This window comes from Hyaena hyaena, unplaced genomic scaffold (genome assembly GCF_003009895.1).
Source record: "Hyaena hyaena isolate Hyena2069 unplaced genomic scaffold, ASM300989v1 scaffold_487, whole genome shotgun sequence".
NCBI classification, from domain to species: domain Eukaryota; kingdom Metazoa; phylum Chordata; class Mammalia; order Carnivora; family Hyaenidae; genus Hyaena; species Hyaena hyaena.
Genome location: NW_024081118.1, coordinates 696,858 through 716,964, shown reverse-complemented (window position 1 = coordinate 716,964; position 20,107 = coordinate 696,858). Strand labels below are relative to the sequence as shown.

At 42.7% G+C, this 20,107-nt stretch overlaps 1 protein-coding gene and 1 non-coding gene across 2 annotated transcripts in view; one reads left to right on the top strand and one right to left on the bottom strand.

Moving 5' to 3' along the window:
• Nucleotides 1–20,107, top strand: part of LOC120246756 — a 619,236-nt gene that overhangs the window by 200,777 nt on the left and 398,352 nt on the right. The window lies entirely within an intron of this gene.
• Nucleotides 11,168–11,274, bottom strand: LOC120246766. The gene has a single exon (XR_005532136.1). It is a non-coding gene; the product is annotated as a U6 spliceosomal RNA (small nuclear RNA).

Genomic DNA, 20,107 nt, shown 5'->3' with positions numbered 1-20,107 from the left:
GTTATATGCCACCAGAATGATACAATAGTAATGATAGAACCAATATAATGCTCGAAAGACAGCAAGTACGACACCCGTTTATTGTTCAGTGCTTCCTCGACAGTACTTTCCAAGGAGTCCAGTCCAGTGGGTGGGATGGTTATGGTGCCCCTGATGAAGTAGCAGCACGGGCTTCCTCTCACCTAGACGGATACAGCTCGTGGTAATGGTGAATGCATGGCCTGGTGAGATCAGAGGCGGCACTGAGCCCTCCGTGTGGGGCAATTCCTCGTGGACACTGACCAGCTACTTCGAGGCATGTTGATCCCATCACATCACCTGTGCTTGATCTTGCCTCTGTGTGCAGAGTGTGAGTGTGTCTTCAGGGTCTCAGGTAGCATCACTCTTTCAGGCTCACAGCGTATCTGTATTATGATCATGGAGTTCCCAACGTGATCTTGCACTGATGGACCTATTTGAGGATGAAAAGGGTATTAAAAAATAGGACTGTGAGATTCACTGGCCTATATCAAACCACATCATTTAGAAACCACTTCCTAATAGAGCATTAGGATGACTTCATAGAAAATATGTTTGAATTGAGGTCTTTGGGATGAATCCTTGTAGGAGTGGGGGATACGGCAACAGCTACTGGATGTGCTCTTCCCTCAGGAGTAGAAGAGAAGCCTCTGAGATTAGAAGAGCGAGCTCGGCCCCTTTACCGTCACTGAGTGCCGGTGACTCACTCGGGTAATTTTTACCGCCTTGTGTCTGAGCATCAGTCTCTGCCTGACTAGAGTTCTGGCTTTGAGAGGGTGGACACTCATACCAGGGGACACAATAGGGGACAGCCTAGAGGATGCAGTAGGGTTCCGTTAAACCTAGAGGCCAGTCCGCCATTGGATATTTTGTCCACTCCTGCACCAGTGCATTATCGGAAAAAGAAAGGTGTGGCTGTTCTAGCCAAAGTGATTGACTTACATTGAGGTGAAAGGTTGCTGCTCCGTTCCTGGGGTGGAGGGGTGTCTCTAGCTGAGGTTCCTTGTGATCCCTCGCCGAGCCCGGTGATGACTGTGAGTGGGCCATTGCAGCAGGCAGGGTCTGAAAAGGAATGGGGACCAGGATGAAGATGGGAGCCATCCCGTCAGGGATGACAGTCTGGCCCCTAGAACAGCGGAATTATTGGCTGGGGGTGAGTAGCACCTAGAACAGCCAGGGGAAGAAGGAGATGAGGAATGGGCTACAGCCCCAGAGACAGCAGTTGTGAAGATGAGAACAGGAACGAGGACTTCGGGTAAATCTAAGGAGTGTCTGCACAGCGTTTCCGACGCTGTCACCTGTAGCCGTGGTGGAGATTAAGCGATGGAGGCGGGTGATGAAGAGTATCCGTGCAGTGACTCAGCCTTTCCTCCCCTGCTCCTGCCGCACTGACCCCGACAAGGCCTGTCTCTCGTTCCAGGGCCCCAGCATGAAGGCGCTTCCCTCACTGGCATAATTTTAAGTCGACAATAAATTATTGCCACGTTAGGCCATTACAATGTCAGGAATGATTTGTTGTCACAACACAGCTTACCCTAACCTGACTAATAGTCACTGAAAAAAGAAAGCACAGGAGGAGGAGGAGGAAGGAGAGGAGATGCAGGTTCTCAGTAGATGGACTTATCAGAATGGACGCGGGAGAAAACTGAATAAATTCTCTCGGCTGGGAGGCAAATGCACAGAGACGTGATGTAAGCGGGAAAAGTTAAGATATGTGAGTTCCCCAAAACGCCTAAGGCTACTCAGGAGGAAGGATGGAGATAAAAATCTACAACGAAGAGAAGAAGAAATTTTTGTGCTGAGGGCTGCCTCTTGGGGCTCCGGGTGGGAAGGACCTCAGGAGGGAAAATGTGCCCAGTGGTACAGGAAACAAGCAGTGGGGTGACTGAGACATCGACCAGCACGTTGGACCTGGGCTGAAGTTCATGTAGATTTCAGGATGGAGTTGCCCATTTTAAGGACATGTGAAAACATGGTGACCACGCAAAGGGAGAGTGTGTCCCTGAGGAAAACAGTGGGACTAACGAGAGAAGAGCAGGAATGCCAGGCCACACGGCCACACACAGAAGCCCGTGACGTTCTAATGCACGTGAGTCCCGGCTGTGCTGTGTTTTCTGTCCCTACATCCATGGAGAGCTCTTTGCATGCCTTCACGAAGGTGTCTGTGGTCCTCTGGGCCCTGCGCTGGAGCGATATCCAGAACTCAGGGACGCACGTCTCTGTTTGTACTCCCTGCCTGCCTCCGCGCTCCTGTGTCCTCTAACTTCCTGCAACACATCCTTTCTGAGTCATTCCCAGTGTCTCAGCCTTTTTCCAGGACATTGTGTGCTTTCCCATCTGCTCGCTTTTCCACCTGCCGCTTCTGCCTGAAATGCCATTTTCTCTTTTTCTACCCAGCAAATTCATACTTAGTCTTTAAGAGTCGCATCGGTTACTTCCACCCTCTGTGATGCTCCTTCCTCCCAGGGCCTCCGAGTGGGTTTACTTGTCCTTATCTGTCATGCTCTCATGTTCATGCACGTATAAGACTTCGATGGGCAGTGATGGGTCACCCTGGCCGCCTGCCCGCCTTGCCTGCTGGACTGTGGTCCCCGTGCTCAGGGCTTCCATGGCGGTGGACACGCAGCGCCCGCCCCGTGGAAGAGCTGTAGCTGGTGATGTTAAAGGGCAGAATGAGTCATTCACCCTCACGTACGTGACTGTTGTGACCCGCATCACACACTGTCAGGCCCGAGTGCGGCTCCCATGTCATTTCAGGAGCCACTGTAGCCCTTCTGTGTCCCCCATGTTTTGATTTAGCCTGAGAATCTAAGCAGTCTGAAAGTATCTGGGGTCAGGAGAGCCGAGAAAACGATATCAACAACCACCAAGGCATCTGGCAGCCCTCGAGGGAGCCCAGAGCTACTTCCCCCACCAGCTGCTTCCAGAAGCCTCCGCCAAGTAGCCAGACACTGTGGCCAGAGCGTTTGGTTCCCAGGACACCTGCCATTTCAGGTGGTCCTCGGTGCCTCTCATGCCAGCAGCGCTCCGGCCTCCTCACCGTTGCCTTCAGCTGTTGAACTGACATCCTCCAGACCTCCTTTTTCCCAGTCCTGCTCGCTTCGCCTTTGTGTGCACAGGCGTCAGGAGACAATCATAGATGGCCCATGTCTGGCTTTGAGGAGACCGAGGGCACTGCCTGTTTTTGCATTTCACAGTAAATTTAATCTGTAGTGAAGGTATTGTCCCAGTTAGCTCATGAATGTGCAAGCCAATCACATGTGTGCACACACGTGCTCATACACACACACTCATATACACACGCACGGCCTTCGTGGCTTGAATTTTATAGTATTTTACTGCAGTGAAAAAATATTTTCTAAAACTATATGGCAGTAGCATTTATTCAAGGCCCTTTATTTTTTGTCTTAAAAATAATAGGCTGATTAAAAACCAGTACAGAATTCTTTTTTTTTTTTTTTGTTATAAATATGCATTTGGTTGAGGACATTTTGTATTTCATTCAGAGTGTTTCTAGAGTGTTGCTCTCAATTTAAACATATAGGCCTAAATTGCATGCCCAGCCAATTCAGCTTGGTTTGATTCGAACTTTCCAAATAGGCTGCTTGGCCATTAGCAGCTCGATTTTAAAGAGCAGGGAGCCGAATCAGGATGAGAGCCACAACGCGAGTATTTGGCCACAGAAAGTAAAATTGCTTTCATGCTTCTCTCATCAGTTCAGCAACAACCGCTCACCCTGTAAAAGTGGAGGAGATTTTATCATATTATTCTGTTTTTACTGTGTCCTTTACATGCAGCACAATTCACCCTTCTTTGCGCAGAGCGCTGAGGTTGGGATCAAGGCGTGCTCATGTTCCCATGGACACTAGGGCATCAAAGTTCGGGGTGGTTTCCCCACACCCCCCGAAGGCACCGATGGGTTTGCTCTCCCTGCGTCCGTGTCTTTGGAAGGTACTGCGAATGAAACCACATGTAGCTTTTCCACTGCGCCTTCCTGGACTTCCTAGACTGAAGGGAGGATCCTGATGTCACTTGGTTTCCCCAAAGTACGTGTCTGTGCTGCTAGCGTTTTCCATTCACTGGATGTTTTGCAATTGACTTATTCCTTGTTTGGTGGGTGTTTAGGCTGTTTCCAGGCTTGGATATGATGAAGGAAACCTCTACAAAGACCCACATCCAGGCTGTTGTAGGAATAGAAGTGTCGGTGTCTCTTGGGTAGATAGGAGTGGGCCTGTTCAGCTGGGGTGTAAGCATGTGTCTGTAAGAGACCGCCACTTGGCCCCTCTCCCGCTTCCATCTTTGTGGGGAGCCCCCTGTGGAGGGTCACCAAGAAGAGCTTCATGCGTGTGGACAACGCACCTGCGTGTCTGTGGCGCCAGGGGTCCGTCTGTTGCACATGGGGGCTAACCTGTGCCCTCACTTTAGGAGTGTGTTTAATCTGTAGCCAAACTCTTCATGCCTTTTATGGCGCTGGGCGAATATTCCAACCAGGCCGGGCCACAGGCTATCCTGGGCTCAGATCCTTTCCCTTCCAGGAAACGTCTGTCTGTCTTCAAAGTTCAGTCTCCTTTTTGCCACACAACAGCATTTCTCTCGTAGATTCAAATAAACTTGGGATTCTGTACTTTGTTTTTTTCCTGTTGTTAACGTGGAAGCCATGTTCCTTCTTCCAGTTTTTTCTGTCCCAAATGGAAGCTTAGCTAAGCCGAGGTTTTTAATGAGACCACATTATCATTTCTGATGCTCTTAAGCACATTTAAATGAACAGTCTTTAGGTAAGTGAGCTGCCCACTGAAGATGAGCCTTGGCAGAAATGCCTCGAATATTTTAAATGCAAATTAATCTTTTCAGTTTAGTTGTCTTGGAAACATAAGAAGGCACCCTCCGGGGTTGACTTGGAGTTTTACAAAATATACTAACTAACATAATGGATGGAATTACTACGTCCATCATTGACTATTCACGTCCAGAAGACAGACCTGCATATAAAAATGGAGACTTTTCAGTATAAATTAGGCGGTCAGACTGGTTTCACAAAGCTAGTGACGAGAAGCCATCGTCTTCTGGGACTTGCCTCCTCGACATGTTGCCAGTGGTGTAGGATTCCTTGCTTTCTCTTTTCTGCATGGTGTCCTTGCCCACTGGGGAGCTCCTTAAGTCCCAGACTGCCTTTTCCAGAACCCCTGCCGCTCCCTCAGCAGAGGCGGCCATGGCTTCATAAAGGCAAAGATAGTCTTAGCATTACTTCCTCTGCACAGTGCCTGACACGTTGGACGGATGTTCCTGTGTGATGGTTCATTTGGACGACAGTGGTTTTCCTGAATTAAAATTTGATGTATTAAGAGATTAAAAATGTAAGCCACGGAGTGGGAGGCAATAATTGCAAAAGACAGATCTGATGAAGGACCATTATCCAAAATATACAAAGAACTCTTACGACCCGTGATGAGAAAGACAACTCAGTTGAAAACAGGGCAAAACACCTTAACAGACACCTCAACAGAGAAGATGTACGAATGGCAAACAAGGATATGAACAGATGCTCAACATCCTGTGTCATTAGGATATTGAAAATTAAACAGCAGTGACAAATGACACACCTGTTAGAATGGCTTACATCCAAGTCACTGATAACACCAAATGCTGATGAGGGTGTGTAGCTCACGGAATTCTTCATTCTTCATTGCTCCAGGGAACAGTAGGGCCACTTAGAAAGACAGTTGGGAAGTTTCTTAAAAGGATAACCACACTTTACCATAAGAGCCCACAGTCCTTTCTTTTGGTATCTTCCCAGTATGTTATAAAGGTGTGCCCACAAAAGCCCTGCACATGGAGATTTATAGCGGCCTTATGAATTCACGATTGCCCCAGACAAGAAGTAACCAACATGTCTTTCAGTAGGTGAGTGGATAAATAAACTGTGTTTTATCCATAGAATAGACTATTTTTAATTAAGAAAAATTTTTAAAAATGTTCATTTATTTTAGAGAAAAAGAGAAACAGAGTGTGAGTGGGGGAGGGGCAGAGAGAGGGAGCCACAGAATCTGAAGCAGCTCCAGGCTCTGAGCTGTCAGCACAGAGACTGATGCAGGGTTCCAACCCATGAACCGCGAGATCATGACTGGAACCAAAGTCAGATGCTTAACCAACTGAGCCCCCATAGACTAGAAAATTCTTCATTGGTAAAAAGAAATGGTTTAGTCAACCACAAGAAGACATGGGGGAAACTTAAATGCATATTGCTAAATGAAAAATAAATTGCCTGAAGAGACTACATAGTTTGATTCCAACTATGTGACTTTGTGGAAAAGGCGAAACTATCGAAACAGTAAAAAAAATAAAAATTAAAAAAAGGTTGTTTCAGATGGGGAAGGAGGAAAGGACAGAGGAGTAGGTGAACCTGGGGATTTTGAAGGCAGTGAAATCATCTTGTGTGATACATGCTGGATGCATGTCCTTGTACATCTTCCAAAACCCATAGGATGACATCACTGAGGGAGCCCCTAATGTAATTTGGACCTTAGCTAACAATGTGTCAACATTGGTTCATCGATTACAGCACATGTGCTGTGCTGATACAGGATTTTGATGATGGGGGAAGTCGGGGACATAGGAGAACTCTGTACTTTTTGCTTCATTTTTCTATAAACCTAGAACTCTAAAAATAAAGGGTTTGAGTTTCCTTAAATCAGTGCACAGCACTTTAGGGAGCATAAGCTATCTTCTCCCTGAGGGCCATGAAGATGGTGTGGAAATGAATAAGCGCTGCATCTGAAGATCACTGACTAGTGTGTCTGAAAGAGAGAGGTAGATGGCATGGCAGCCCGATAACGTGTGTGCTGGCATCATCGTGGGTCACCAGAGCGGACACCATCATGGTCAAAGTCACATATGTTGCCCAGACACAGGTCCTGCGTTTTGTAAAATGTGATTTTCTGTGTGCATCCATCAGCATGAGTTGGATTAGGAGAGAGAGAGAGAGAGAATCAGACATCGGGCACGCTGGGCTCCTCGTGACTTTACAGTCACAGAGGCTTTTCTTACTCGAGCTCCATGTCACTCCATCGCTCTAAACATTACCTCGGGATGGCTGAAGGGCGGATCGACCTGGAGGACACGTGAGAGGGGCTCAGCAGAGGTGAAGTTGCAGGAGGACTGGAAGGCAGCCCCTACTCCGCGCCCCCCAGCGGACTCACTCCTGCCGCGTTATCTGTATGATGTGTGTGAGTCTCTGTGTCTCTTTCTCTGTTACCTGATAAGAAACTCTGGGCAAAAAAAGTGATTATAAAATAAAGTTTAAAAAAATTATATTTTATTCTTTAAAAGTGGGTGATGGGCTTTAATATTTTTACATTGGGTTTGGTACCAGGATTTATCTTCCCATGTGCGTTATTGCCCCAGTTCATAATGGGAACCCTTCCTTTCAAGTTCTTTATCTTACTATTTTTCTCTTCTTCTCTCCCTCTTTTTCCCCCTCCCCCCTCCTCCTTCTCCTCTTTTTTCTTCTTCTATTTTGGTTAGTTATCTGAACCATTGCATTGTCCTTTCAAGTATGATTGGCTTGAATACACTGAGGGATATTTGACTGCAAAAATTTCTATATCCATTCCCTTCATGTATATACACATTTTCATATAGTTCCAATTAAAACATTTTTTTACACTTATTTTTTTTTTGAGAGACAGTGAGACAAAGCACGAGCGGGGGAGGGGCAGGGAGGGAAGGAGACACAGAATCCGAAGCAGCTCCAGGCTCTGAGCAAGTGTTCAGCACAGAGCCTGTTGCAGGGCTCGAACCCACAAACTGAGATCGTGACCTGAGCCGAAGTCGGACACTCTGAGCCACCCAGACACCCAATATAACTCCAATTTAAACACAATTTGGTAATGGGTAAAGAGAAGTAATTTGGATTTGTATTGACTCATTTTAGAGTTGATACAGGACTTTGCTGTCGAGAGAACAAGGTTCTTGACTGTGGTGTGTTTCTGTGCTGTCGGCACAAGGGTGTGGAAAGTATAAGGAGTCATTTCATAAACGGGTTAACTGGCCCTGGTGAACGCCTTAACCTGCACAGCAGCAGTGTTAGAAATTTCGTAACCCGACGGAGACTTCTGCTGGCTGAAACGTTTTTTTCCACCAATTGGATCCTCCAGAGGAATTGTAAATCAAGTTCAGCTGATAAATGCATCTATGCCACGTATCTGTAAGGGCAGCTCTTTTGCACTCCCGCTGCTAATGTATACAAACCTTTTATATTTGTATTGTAAGCTTTAATTACAGGTTGAGCTAAAGTGTACAGTCTACACAGAATATAAAATTGCACTAATGTGATCCCTGTTTTTATGTGGATTGTTAGAATTATTTCACACCAGAGATTTGTTGCATTTAACAGGACCAGAATTAGAGTATATCAATTAAGTATATTACCCAGTAATTACATTGAACTGATAATTGAATTACTATGTTTATTGCTTTGGGGAAATCCTTTGTAAAAAGTGAGGTAATATTCTCCCTTGAAATTATAACAATATACACAGTGTGCACCTCCGTTGTGCAGGGCCCGGAAATTATGTCCCTTGGAACCTCCGCATTGGTGCGTGCCGGCTCTCTCGTGTCTTCCTTCATGGGCTAGACTAGCGAGCTCACGTTTTTACACCATCATGTAAACAGTGAAAATTTGAAGTTCCACTCAGCTCTCAAATCCTGTTTCCTCCTGGAATTGATTCTTCTTTCTGCACCCAGTGCCTCTGACACAGAGAAAAGCAAGGTAAACTGAGTTTGCCAGCAGACCGCAATCGACTGGCCAGTCCTAGTGCTCAGCAGTGAAATCTCCCCATTGTCCATCATTTCCTGAGCAGCTGTTCCGTGTGAGGCCCCTTCATGAGCCCCGTGGATGAGCCAGTAATCAAAATCGAGTCCCCACCCTCATGAAGCTTACCTATCAGCTGGGACAAGAAGGAAAGAAAAGGCAAAGGAAGTAGAAGCGTGGCACGAAGTGAGGGGTGCTGTTAGCGGTAATGTGGAGACACAGAGGTAGGCTGCTCCAGATGGCGACTGGCCAGAGTGGGACTGGTTGGAAGCAGGAGGGAGGATGTCAGGGGCCTTCTGCTGTGAGAGGGCAGGGGTCAGGGGGCAGCGCGAGCTGTGATCCTAATGAGAAAAAGTGCTCTTGGGGAACAAGAGGGAGAGAGAGCCCATGGACCTAGAAAGGAGTGAATGATGGTGTGAATAAGGAGGGACAGTAACGGAGAGTAAGTGAGGTGACAGGTGGTCAGGCTCTTGGTAACAATAGTCTCTATGTTAGGTGTTTGAATAAAAATTTTAAAATCCACTAAAGGACCTCATACTGGATGGGGAAAATGACTATCATTCGAGGTATATTCCAGAACTATCCTTGTTTGTTCAAGTTAAAAGTGTTTATGACTGACAGAAATGAAAGTTTGGGGGCACTTTGGTGAAGGATTCTGCCACATAGAATGGTGTTAATCAGGTACCCTAAGCCAGAGAGATGGTGTTCTTCAGGAGAATATGCAAAATAAGAACGTGCCTGGCTGTAGACCACAGGGATTAAGAAACTGGGGATTGGAACAGCCATTAATAGCGAGACAACTTGATGGATTGGGATGGCGGTAGTTGCTCAGTTAAGTTCAGCACTATTTTATATAGGACCACTGCAGAAAATGGGCCAGGCAAAGCCAGTTGTATTGATTTCTTTTTATGCTTGGCCACCTCAGAAGGTGAGTCTGGTACACAGAATGCAGGTCTTTTTATATCTTTTCATCTTTAAAGTAGAAACTCAGTCCAGTTAAACTATCCCAGAATTCGAGAGTGTTATTGGACTCTGGAGACCATTTGATCCACACGTTCTTGGCCATGGCAGTGGTTACAGTCATCCGGGAAGAGTTTTAAAAACACTGATGCCACTGCCTGATCCTGTATCTGTTAAGTCAGTATCTGTGAAATGTGGGGTCCTGACGTTTACATGTTTATTAGCCTCCGGCTTGATACTATCGTGCGGGCAGATTTTAGAAACTCTGATCCATTTCTTACCCGTCTCTTCTAGTTCCATATTCCAGAGATTCTCATGGAAGTGACGAGTAGTTGACTATTTTCAGTTCTTACTTCTAATGAATCAACATTTGCCTTGTTGTAAGTTCTTTGGCCATGTTTCCCTCCTGTGTGATTACACCAGACAGTGTGCTTCGTAGTCTGCGGAAGAGTCTGCAGATATTTCAGACTCTTCACAACCTCTCCTCCAAGTAGAAAATTTTTATTTACCACAATTATTTTTTTAGGTTTATGCATTTAAAATTTTTTAATGTTTATTTTTTATAGTTTATTGTCAAACTGATTTCCATATAACGCCCAGTGCTCATCCCCACAAGTGCCCTCCTCCATGCCCATCACCCCCTCCCCCTCCCCCCACCCCTGTCAGTCCTCAGTTTTTGTCAGCACTTAAGAGTCTCTCATGGTTTGCCTCGCTCCCTTTCCCCCACTATTTTTTTCCTTCTTTTCCCCCGTGGTCCTCCGTTAAGTTCCTCCTAATCCTCCTATACGTGCAAACATATGGTATCTGTCCTTCTCTGCCTGACTTATTTCGCTCAGCAAAGCACCCTCAAGGTCCATCCATGTTGCTACACAGGCCAGATTTCATTCTTTCTCATTGCCATGGAGTATTCCATCGTATAGATAAACCACATCTTCTTGATCCATTCATCCGTTGATGGACACTTAGGCTCTTTCCATGTTTTGGCTATTGTTGAGAGTGCTGCTATGAACATTGGGGTACATGTGCTCCTATGCCTCAGCACTCCTGTGTCCCTTGGGTAAATTCCTAGCAGTGCTATTGCTGGGTCCTAGGGGAGTTTTATTGTTAATTTTTTGAGGAACCTCCACAGTGTTTTCCAGAGGGGCTGCACCCATTTACATTCCCATCAACAGTGTAGGAGGCTGCCCATTTCTCCACAACCTCACCAGCATCTAGAGTTCTCTGATTTGCTCATTTTAGCCACTCAGATTGGCATGAGGTGGTATCTCAGTGTGGTTTTGATTTGTATTTCCCTGATGATGAGTGACCCTGAGCATCGTTTCATGTGTCTGTTGGCCATCAGGATGTCCTCTTTGGAGAAGTGTCTGTTCATGTCTTCTGAAAAATATGGGATGCTTCACAAATTTGCAAGTCATCCTTGCCCAGGGGCCATGCTGATCTTGTCTGTATCGTTCCACTTTTAGCATCTGTGCTGATGGAGTGAGCACTGCCACAATTATGTTTTAAGACCTCTTGTCTGCCTGCCCTGTAATGCCTTCATGTTCGTCAGTGTCTAGTGCTGAAAATATTCTTCTCTCAAAATAAGTTAAAGTAACTAAATGCTAAAATGCACAAGTGTTAAGCACCGTGCTGAACATTCTGTCACGCATGACCACATTTAATGTAGCTCTGAAGGGAAACCACATGCAGCGAAAGCAGGAGAGTCTGTTCCTACTCCCACTGAATATAGATAAAGGACCTGACTTAGAGCGGTCAGTGTTGAAAACACAAAACGTAGGAAGTAGGCGAGCTGGAATGCACATTCGGTTCTTGCCTGCTCTAGCAGCAAAGCTTTTAAATGAGTGTTACAATCATCCTGAACAACGCCAAGCCCTGGAGACACCGAGAGAAGCCATGGTCGGCCCGAGGACAGTCTTTCCAGTCCACATTGTGCAAGTGGGGACGGAATCATGCAAGCAGTGAAAGCATCTAGGAATATGGAACATGGTACACTGAGTTAGACAACGAATTCTGGAGTCCGATGCCCTGGTTCTGACTCCACTTGTCTGTTGATTAACCACATGATGTTGGGTAACTTAATTTCTTTGATTTTTCTATTATCCCTCTATGTAAAGTTAATACCAGCGCTGAACTCTGGGGTATAGTATCGTGGCTATGAAATCAGTGAACTTTTTTACAAGCTTTTCACCCATGTAAACATCCTGGTTCATAGTAAGCACAATCCCTCAAAAGTCATTTATATGTGGTAGGAGCGCTGGATAGCCAGAGCACAGAGGATGATTAGGACAGTGCAAATACTATTTCTATCATAACTCTGAAAATTTCATTATACTTTTGTCCAAACTTATAAAATGTATGACACCAAGAGTGAAACCGAAGGGACACTGTGGACTTTGGGTTTCGGTGAGTGTGATGTGTTAGTGTAGGGGCAGCCTTGGTGAAAAAAAAGAAAAGAAGAAACAAGGCTGTTCTGGTGGTGATGTGATAATGAGGGAGGGAGGCTATGTGCATGGAGGTGTGTAGGGTGCATGGAAAATCTCTGTACCTTCCGCTGAGTTTTGCCATAGACCTAAAACTCTTCTAAAAATTAAAGTCTTGAAAAAATCCCAACCATTTTGGGGGTGGTGAGCTTACAGTGCTCATGGGAGGGGGTGCGAAGAAAGGTCATTCACAGAGACAACACATTCAAGGGAATTTTTGGTTAAGGTTTTGGTTATGTTTTACAGTAAGGAAATAACACGTGTGTGTGCATCGTGTGCATTTGTACACTTGATACACATGTGAGGTAAGGAGATGACTGTACACACAGGCACAACCATAGGTACATGTATGTAAACTTACGGACAATATATCAAGACACATTCAAGGTACAATAAAGATGCAGATGGAAAGAGGAGGACCAGGAGCTTCTGGACAAGGCGATAGAGTGAGGTCCTTATTTCGGAGGCTGGACAGGGTGAGAGCAACAGATGAGGAAAAGGTTGTTCTGGAAAGAAAGAAGTTGAATTTGGAAAAAGGAACTGGTTTCCTTCTGAGGCAGAAAGAAGGTCATGGTAATTGATGGCCGTGAAACTACCTTGAGTACCACACAGAGGTAGAGAGACTTGGGGGAAATGACAGTGAAGGTTTGCAAATGACCAACTGTTTGGGGAAAGTGGGATGTGGGAGAGACAGCTGGGTGTGAAGAGTTGGTGGAAGCAATCTTTTGAATACAAAGAGTTGGCTATTTGCAGTGAAAGCCAGTGTGTAGCTGGCAAGGACATAATTCAGATCCTTATTATGAGTCCCTTTGAAGTTCTAAGTTGTTGTGATTATAACACACAGAAGTCACTGCTCCTGAAACAGATAGCCATTCTCTGAAAACTCAATCTTCTGAGTGATCAGCCCCCATCTGTCAACTTGTTGTAGCTTTTAATTTACCAACCCATGCGTGTGTGATTCTTCTAAATTTGCTTTTTTGTTTGTTTCTTTTCACTTTGACTTTTGAAAATTGCAGAGAAGTTGCACAAATCAAGAAGTCCAAGAGACCTGCCCAGATTTACCAACTGCTTACACTTGGCCGTTTGTGTCTCTGTCATATCTTTATGTATACAATTGTTTTCTAACTATTACAGAGGATGTGGGAGACATCCTGGTTTTTATTCCCCTGTGTTCTTCCTTATCTCTTCCCTAAGATCAAAGAAGTAGCCTTAAAAAACCAAAGAACGTTAATCAAAATGAGGAAATACAAAATTTACACATTATTATCGAAAAAGCTTTCCCCGTCCACATTTTCTTGGTTATCACAATAATGTTTAAAGCTTGATACGTTTCCCCTGGTCCAAGATCCAGTCAACTATCATCTTTAGGAATTAAGTATGTCTTTGAAGTCCTTTTACAACTGGGACCATTCCTCATCTTTAATTTTGTTCGTTTATCTCAATTTTTTTTGAGGACTGTAGGGTTTTTGTTTTATGGGTTTATTATTTTGGAAGAATATTCCCAAATTTGGGGTTGTCTAAGAATTCCTCGCAATGAGATTTATATTATATAGATGCTCTGTCCTTCCCAGCACATCACACAAGGAGGCACGTGAGGCCGGTCCATCCTGATACTGGCCATGGTAGTGATGTCACCTAGTTATGATGTCACCTAATTGTGGTCGTGTCTCCATACTGAGAGTACATAGAAAGATGTGTTGAGGAGGAAGATCTTCTTCTGCACTGTGGTCCTTCTAGCCGGGCTTAGAGTCACATTGACTCAGACAGATTAACAGGACAAAGTCAAGCTCACTAGTCCTGTGTATGGGTAATCCACGGAGACAGGGAGTCCCAGAGGCAGTGAGGCAACACAGAGCTTACATGACTTAGGGAGAGGGCGGGCTCTGAAGACACAAAGGGGAGGAAGGCCATCAGCAGGGAAGTGAAAGAGGTTTTGAAAAACAAAATCTGCTCCATTATGCAGATAAGTTTCTTAAGTAACGGGGAGTCTCTGTTAAGGGCCCTCTTTCTGGTACAGACTCTCCTTTCCAGTAAAAATTTAGGCAGTTGAGGACCAGAAAGACTCTTCTTTATTTGCTGCGTTTTGATTACTGTGAACTCCAAATTATGTTCATGCCAAAGGGACCCATTTGGGGGCAGTCACCCTTAGCCCCTACATAATCTTAAGATTCTTAGTATTTATTTTGTTGCCAAAACTATCCAAGATTTGGCCAGAACAAGTCCTTTCAAGCGGGCTTCAGTGCCTTCTCACCTTGTCTCTTTGTTTCTTTGAGCACCATCTCACTTTCTAGCACAAGGTTATCCAGCTTCAACTAGGACTTTTCCTTCCCCAACCCTGCCTGGAATCAAACATTTCTAAAAACAAACAAACAAACAAAAAAAAACAACCAAAAAACGAAAACCAAAAAACACCTTGGTTCATTTTTGTGTTGAGTGGTATGCACACAAAACAAGACCTAGTTCCCATGTACGCTCATTACTATGGGTATTGCTTCCAGGCCATTTCACACCGGAGGGCTAACTTGTGTATATACACACACACACATATACACGTTTATCTGTACTTAACATCTATATCTACACATGCATCTCTAACTTCTTACTGTCTGCATTCCGGTAAAAGTGAGTGCATTCCAGCGGCCATATCTGTATCTGTACCTCCTCAATGGAGAGAAAACTGGCTTCTGTTATTCTCAGTGTATTTAGTCACTCATGTAAATGTGCAAGACACCAAAGTTACTTTCAGCTTTTCTACCCCTTTACCAATATGAAAAGCAAACTTATTAACGAAAGTATTGGTCTACAACTCCTTTTTGAGGTAACATTGACCTACAGTGAAATGTACAAATCTTAAATTTATAATTCAGTGTGATTTAGAATAGAGTTTTGGAGTTTTAGAGGTGAATCAACACCTCGGTAGCCCACATCCCTATCAAGATACAGAATATTTCATAAAGGATAAAGATCCCTTGCATCCTTTATGATCCAGTCCTCCCTAAAAGCAGCCGTTCTTCTGATTTTTCCTTTGTAGATTAGTTTTGCCTGGATTAGAGTGTTATGTAAACAGAATCAAATAGGCACTCTTTGTGTCCAACTCCTTCTGCTAATAACTCTGACTTGCTCACATAGTTGTGTGTGTCAGTACTACATTCTCTTTGTTCCTAAATAGTATTTCATGGAATGAATATGCCACTGTTTACTCACTCCCCTTGCAACAGATATTTCTGTTTGCCAGCTATTGTGAATTAAGATGCCATGAATATTATATGATTTTTATAAATATATTTTTATATCCCTCTGCAGATAACTAGGAATGTAATTGTTGGGCCATAAGGAGATAAATATTTACCTTGAAGAGAAGCTTTCTTTTCCCAAGGAGTGTATTATTTTTCACTACCACCAGCAGTTTTGTGAATCCTGATTCTCTTGTGTGTATACTGGTATCTCATTGTAATTAATTTAATCTTAAATTCTCTGAAATCCAAAAATATTGAGCACTTTTTTATGGGTCGTTGGCCATTGTTATGTCCTTCTTTTTTTGTGCAGTAACTATTCAGATTCCTTTGTCCATTTATTTACTGATATATGTTTTTTCCTAAATTGTAGGAATAGTTTGTATTTTAGTTTTAAGTCTTTTTTGTCCCATGACTGTTCAATATTCTCTTCAAGTCTCTACCTGGTGTGATATCAGTGTTTTTTATGAGAAGAAGCTTTTCGTTTTGGCAAGGTCTCTTTTATCAATTTCCTTTAGTTACTGGTTTCTTTGTTCTTTCTGATGAACAATTGTTAAGCCAAGGTGGCAGAATGTCCTCCTATATTTTCCTTATGTATGTATGTTTGTATATTTATCTATTTTTGAGGGAGAGAGATAGAGGGTGAGCAGGGGAGGGATAGAAAGAGAGAGAGACACAGCAAAGCAACCTCCTCTGTCCATGCAGAACCCGATGCGGGGCTTGAACTCTAGAAACCTTGGGATCATGACCTGAGCTGAGATCAAGAGTTGGATGCTCAACCGACTTAGCCACCCAGACACCCCCTGTATTTTCCTTTAGAAGTATTTTGGTGTTGACATATTTGTTTCAACCTACAATCCATCTCAAATTGATTTTTATATGGTATGTGATGGAGTGATGGTTTTCTTTTCTTCTGATGTATGGATGTACAGTTGTTTCAGCATTGTTTATTGAAAATAATTTCTTTTCATAGGTCAGTGGACTTAATGCTTTTGCAAGAATCAAATTTCCACATGTGTGTGGGCCTTTCAGAATCTTTATTCTGTGTAATTCACCGATTTGACTCTCTTTATGGCAAAATCACATTGTCTTGATTAGTTGTTCAAAATTATGCAGTAATTATGTCTAAGGTTTTTGAATTTCCGTATAAATTTTCCAGTTAGTTTGTTAGTTTCTCTTATAAATACTTCTGTGATTAGGACTGAAATTGTGAATCTGTAGGTTGATTAGGGGATAGTTGACATTTTAACAATACTGAGTATTTCATTCCAAAACATAATAAATCTTTCCATTAATTCATTTTTAAAATTTTATTTTGGTAATGACTATGGTTCATGGTGGAGTGATCGTGAACATATCTTGTTAATTATTATGTTTTCTAAACTATTTTAAATGGGGTTTTACATTTTATTTTTCAGTTACTTGATGCTGGTAATCACAAATATAATTTTCCCTCTGATGTGCTAAATTTATTTGTTGATTCATATAGTTGCTTTATATAGTCCTTAGGACTTTGTGTATAACCAATTGTGTCATTTATGAATGGTGAAGTTTTACTTCTTTGCATTCAAAACATTAAGCTTTTAATTTCTTTTTCTTGTTCATTTCTTTTTTTTAAATTTTAAAACGTTTTATTTATTTCTGAGAGAGAGAGAGAGAGAGAGCATGAGCAGGGGAGGGTCAGAGAAAGAAACACAGAATCCGAAACAGTCTCCAGGTTCTGAACTAGCTGTCAGCATAGAGCCTGATGCGGGGCTCGAACCCACAAACAGATCATGACCTGAGCTAAAGTCGGACGCTTAAGGAGCCACCCAGGCACCCCCTTGCTCATTTATACTCGATAGAACTTCTAATACAATGCTGGACAGAATTGCTGAATACTAGCATCTTACCTTATTTCAGACATTAGTGGGGGCACATTCAGTATTTCACCAGTAATTATTTCTATTAGCTATACTTCTCCTTTGTTTCCCTCTCTTGGGCCTAAAATTTCTCTTTTCTTCCTAGTTTCCTAAGGTACTTGCCCTCCATTATCTTCTTTCTTTAAAACAAACAAACAAAACAAAAACACTGTTGATCTTGCAATGTGCCAGATATTCTGCATGCAATGCAAGCACTTGTATGTGCTTTTCCCCTTTATTACGTTAACGTGATGATTAACCTTGAGTGATCTTCAACTTTAAACAGATCTTACATTCTTTTGCATCTTGCAACCTCTGCTTTGTTGTTATAAATTACTGGTTTATATATTACTGTATGTTAGTTGTTACTATTTTAAGAATGTTTATAATTTTAGTGATTTGGGTCCAAGTATTTAATTTCTTCTCATGTCTTGTCAAGTTTTGGTACCCAGATTTTGCCAGCCACATAAGGCCAGCTGGGAAGTGTTCCTTTTCGTGTATATTCTGAAGGATGATGTGCAACTGGCGATATGTTCTCCTTATGTGGTAGAATTGACCACTGAAAGCATCTGAACATGTTTTCTTTATGAGGAAGTTTTTGATAATTCAGCCTTTTTCTTTTTTAACAAAGCCTATACCAATCTTCTATTTCATTGTTTTAAATTAATGTTAAAAAGAATTTGTATTCTTTTCATCTTAGGCAAATTATTTAACTAGATTATTTATCATATTCCTTATTCTAAAGCCAAAGACACTTTAGTGATGCCTCCTTTTTCATCCCTGAGACTGGGAGCTTGTTTTCTCTCACTTTTTAATTTAGTCTCTCTTGAGGTTTATTGATTTTTTTTTAGGATTTAAAAAAAAATTTTTTTTAACTTTATTTTTGAGAGAAAGAGAGAGACAGAATATAAGCAGAGAAGGGACAGAGAGAGAGAGGGAGACATAGAATCTGAGGCAGGCTCCAGGCTTTGAGCTGTCAGCACAGAGCCCAATGTGGGGCTCAAACTCATGAGGTGTGGGATCATGACCTGAGCCAGAGTCGGACACTTAACTTATGGAGCCACCCAGGCGCCCCTAGGTTTATCAATTTCAATACTGTTTCTTCTTCAGTAAATCCACTTTTGGCTCTGCTTATTTTCTCTAATTATCAAATTCTGTTTCACTGATTTCAGGTTTCACTGATTTCTGTCTTTATGAGGATAATATTCTATCTCCTATTTACTCTGAGTTTAATTTGGTCATGTTTGCCAAATTATTTTTGGCAAAAACCTGTTTTATTGCTTTTTTTTTTAACCTTTCTTGTCTTCAAATACAACTCTTCAAAACTATAAATTTCCTCTTAAACCACACCTTTAGTGGCATCCCATCAGTTTTTTAAAAAAATATTTTTCTAGGAGAGAGAGAGAGAGAGACAGCGTGAGCAGGGGAGGGTCAGAGAGAGAGGGAGACACAGACTCCGAAATAGGCTCCTGGCTCTGAGCTGGCAGTCAGCACAGAGCCCGACGCGGGGCTCGAACCCACGAACCGTGAGATCATGACCTAAGCGAAAGTCTGTCGCTTAACCGAATAAGCCACCCAGGCGCCCCAACATCCCATCAGTTTTGATGTGTTAAAAACCTTCATTGTTGTTCAATTTAAATATTTCTTTTATTTCCTTTTGATCTTTTTGTTCAGCCATCCGTGGTGATGCCAAAGTCAGTCTAAATTTCCAAATACTGGGAATGAGTTTCAACATGGCTTATTTTGCAGCTTTCTAATTTAACTCTGCTTTTATCAGAGAATATACTCTGGCAGACCTTGCATATATGCTTGGAAAGAATGTGTGTTCTGCAGTTATTAGGTGTAGCGTTCTGTGAACATCAGTCACACCAGCATGTTCATTGGATAGTGTTGTTCGGGTCCTCTGTGTACATAGTGACTTTTGTCTAGTTATTTAATCAGGTTCTAACACAGAGTAGTAAATTCAACTGCAGTTTTGTATTTCTCTTCTTCTTTCTTACTTTAGTTCTGTCCATTTCATTTCATAGGTTTTGAAGCTACTTTTCAGTGCAAATACTTTGAGAGGTTTTGTGTCTTCTGCCTAGATTGGCCATTTAACTTCTATGGAATGACCCTCTTTCATCATATTCCATATATTACAGTTTATTTTGCCCACTGTTTCTGTAAGCCAGCTTTCTTATGCTTAATACTTCTGTAATTTCCCTTCCCATACTTTTGCTTTCAACTGAAATTGTATTTGTATTTAAAGTTCATCTCTTATAAAAAACAAAGTGTTGAATTTTTCAACCATTTGGACAATGTCTCCTTTGCATTTTGGGTGTTTAATACATATACATTTAATGTAATGTAAATAAAAATAATTTGATGTTTATCACAGTGGTTCATAATTTATTTTATCTCCTCCATATGACCTTTTATTTATTCCTCTTCATCTTTTTTTTTTGACTAACAATATTTTTATACTCATTTTTATGCCTCTCTTAACTTTTCAAATATACCTCCCTGAATTACTTTTTTAAACAGTTACTCTGGAGGGGCGCTTGGGTAGCTTAGTTGGCTAAGCATCTGCCTCTTGATTTCAGTTTAGGTCATGATCTCATGGTCATGAGTTCAAGCCCTGCATTGGGCTCTGCACTGGGCTTGGAGCCTGCTTAAGATTCTCTCTCCCTCTCTCCACTCTTCTCTCCTCTCTTTCTCCCTCCCTCT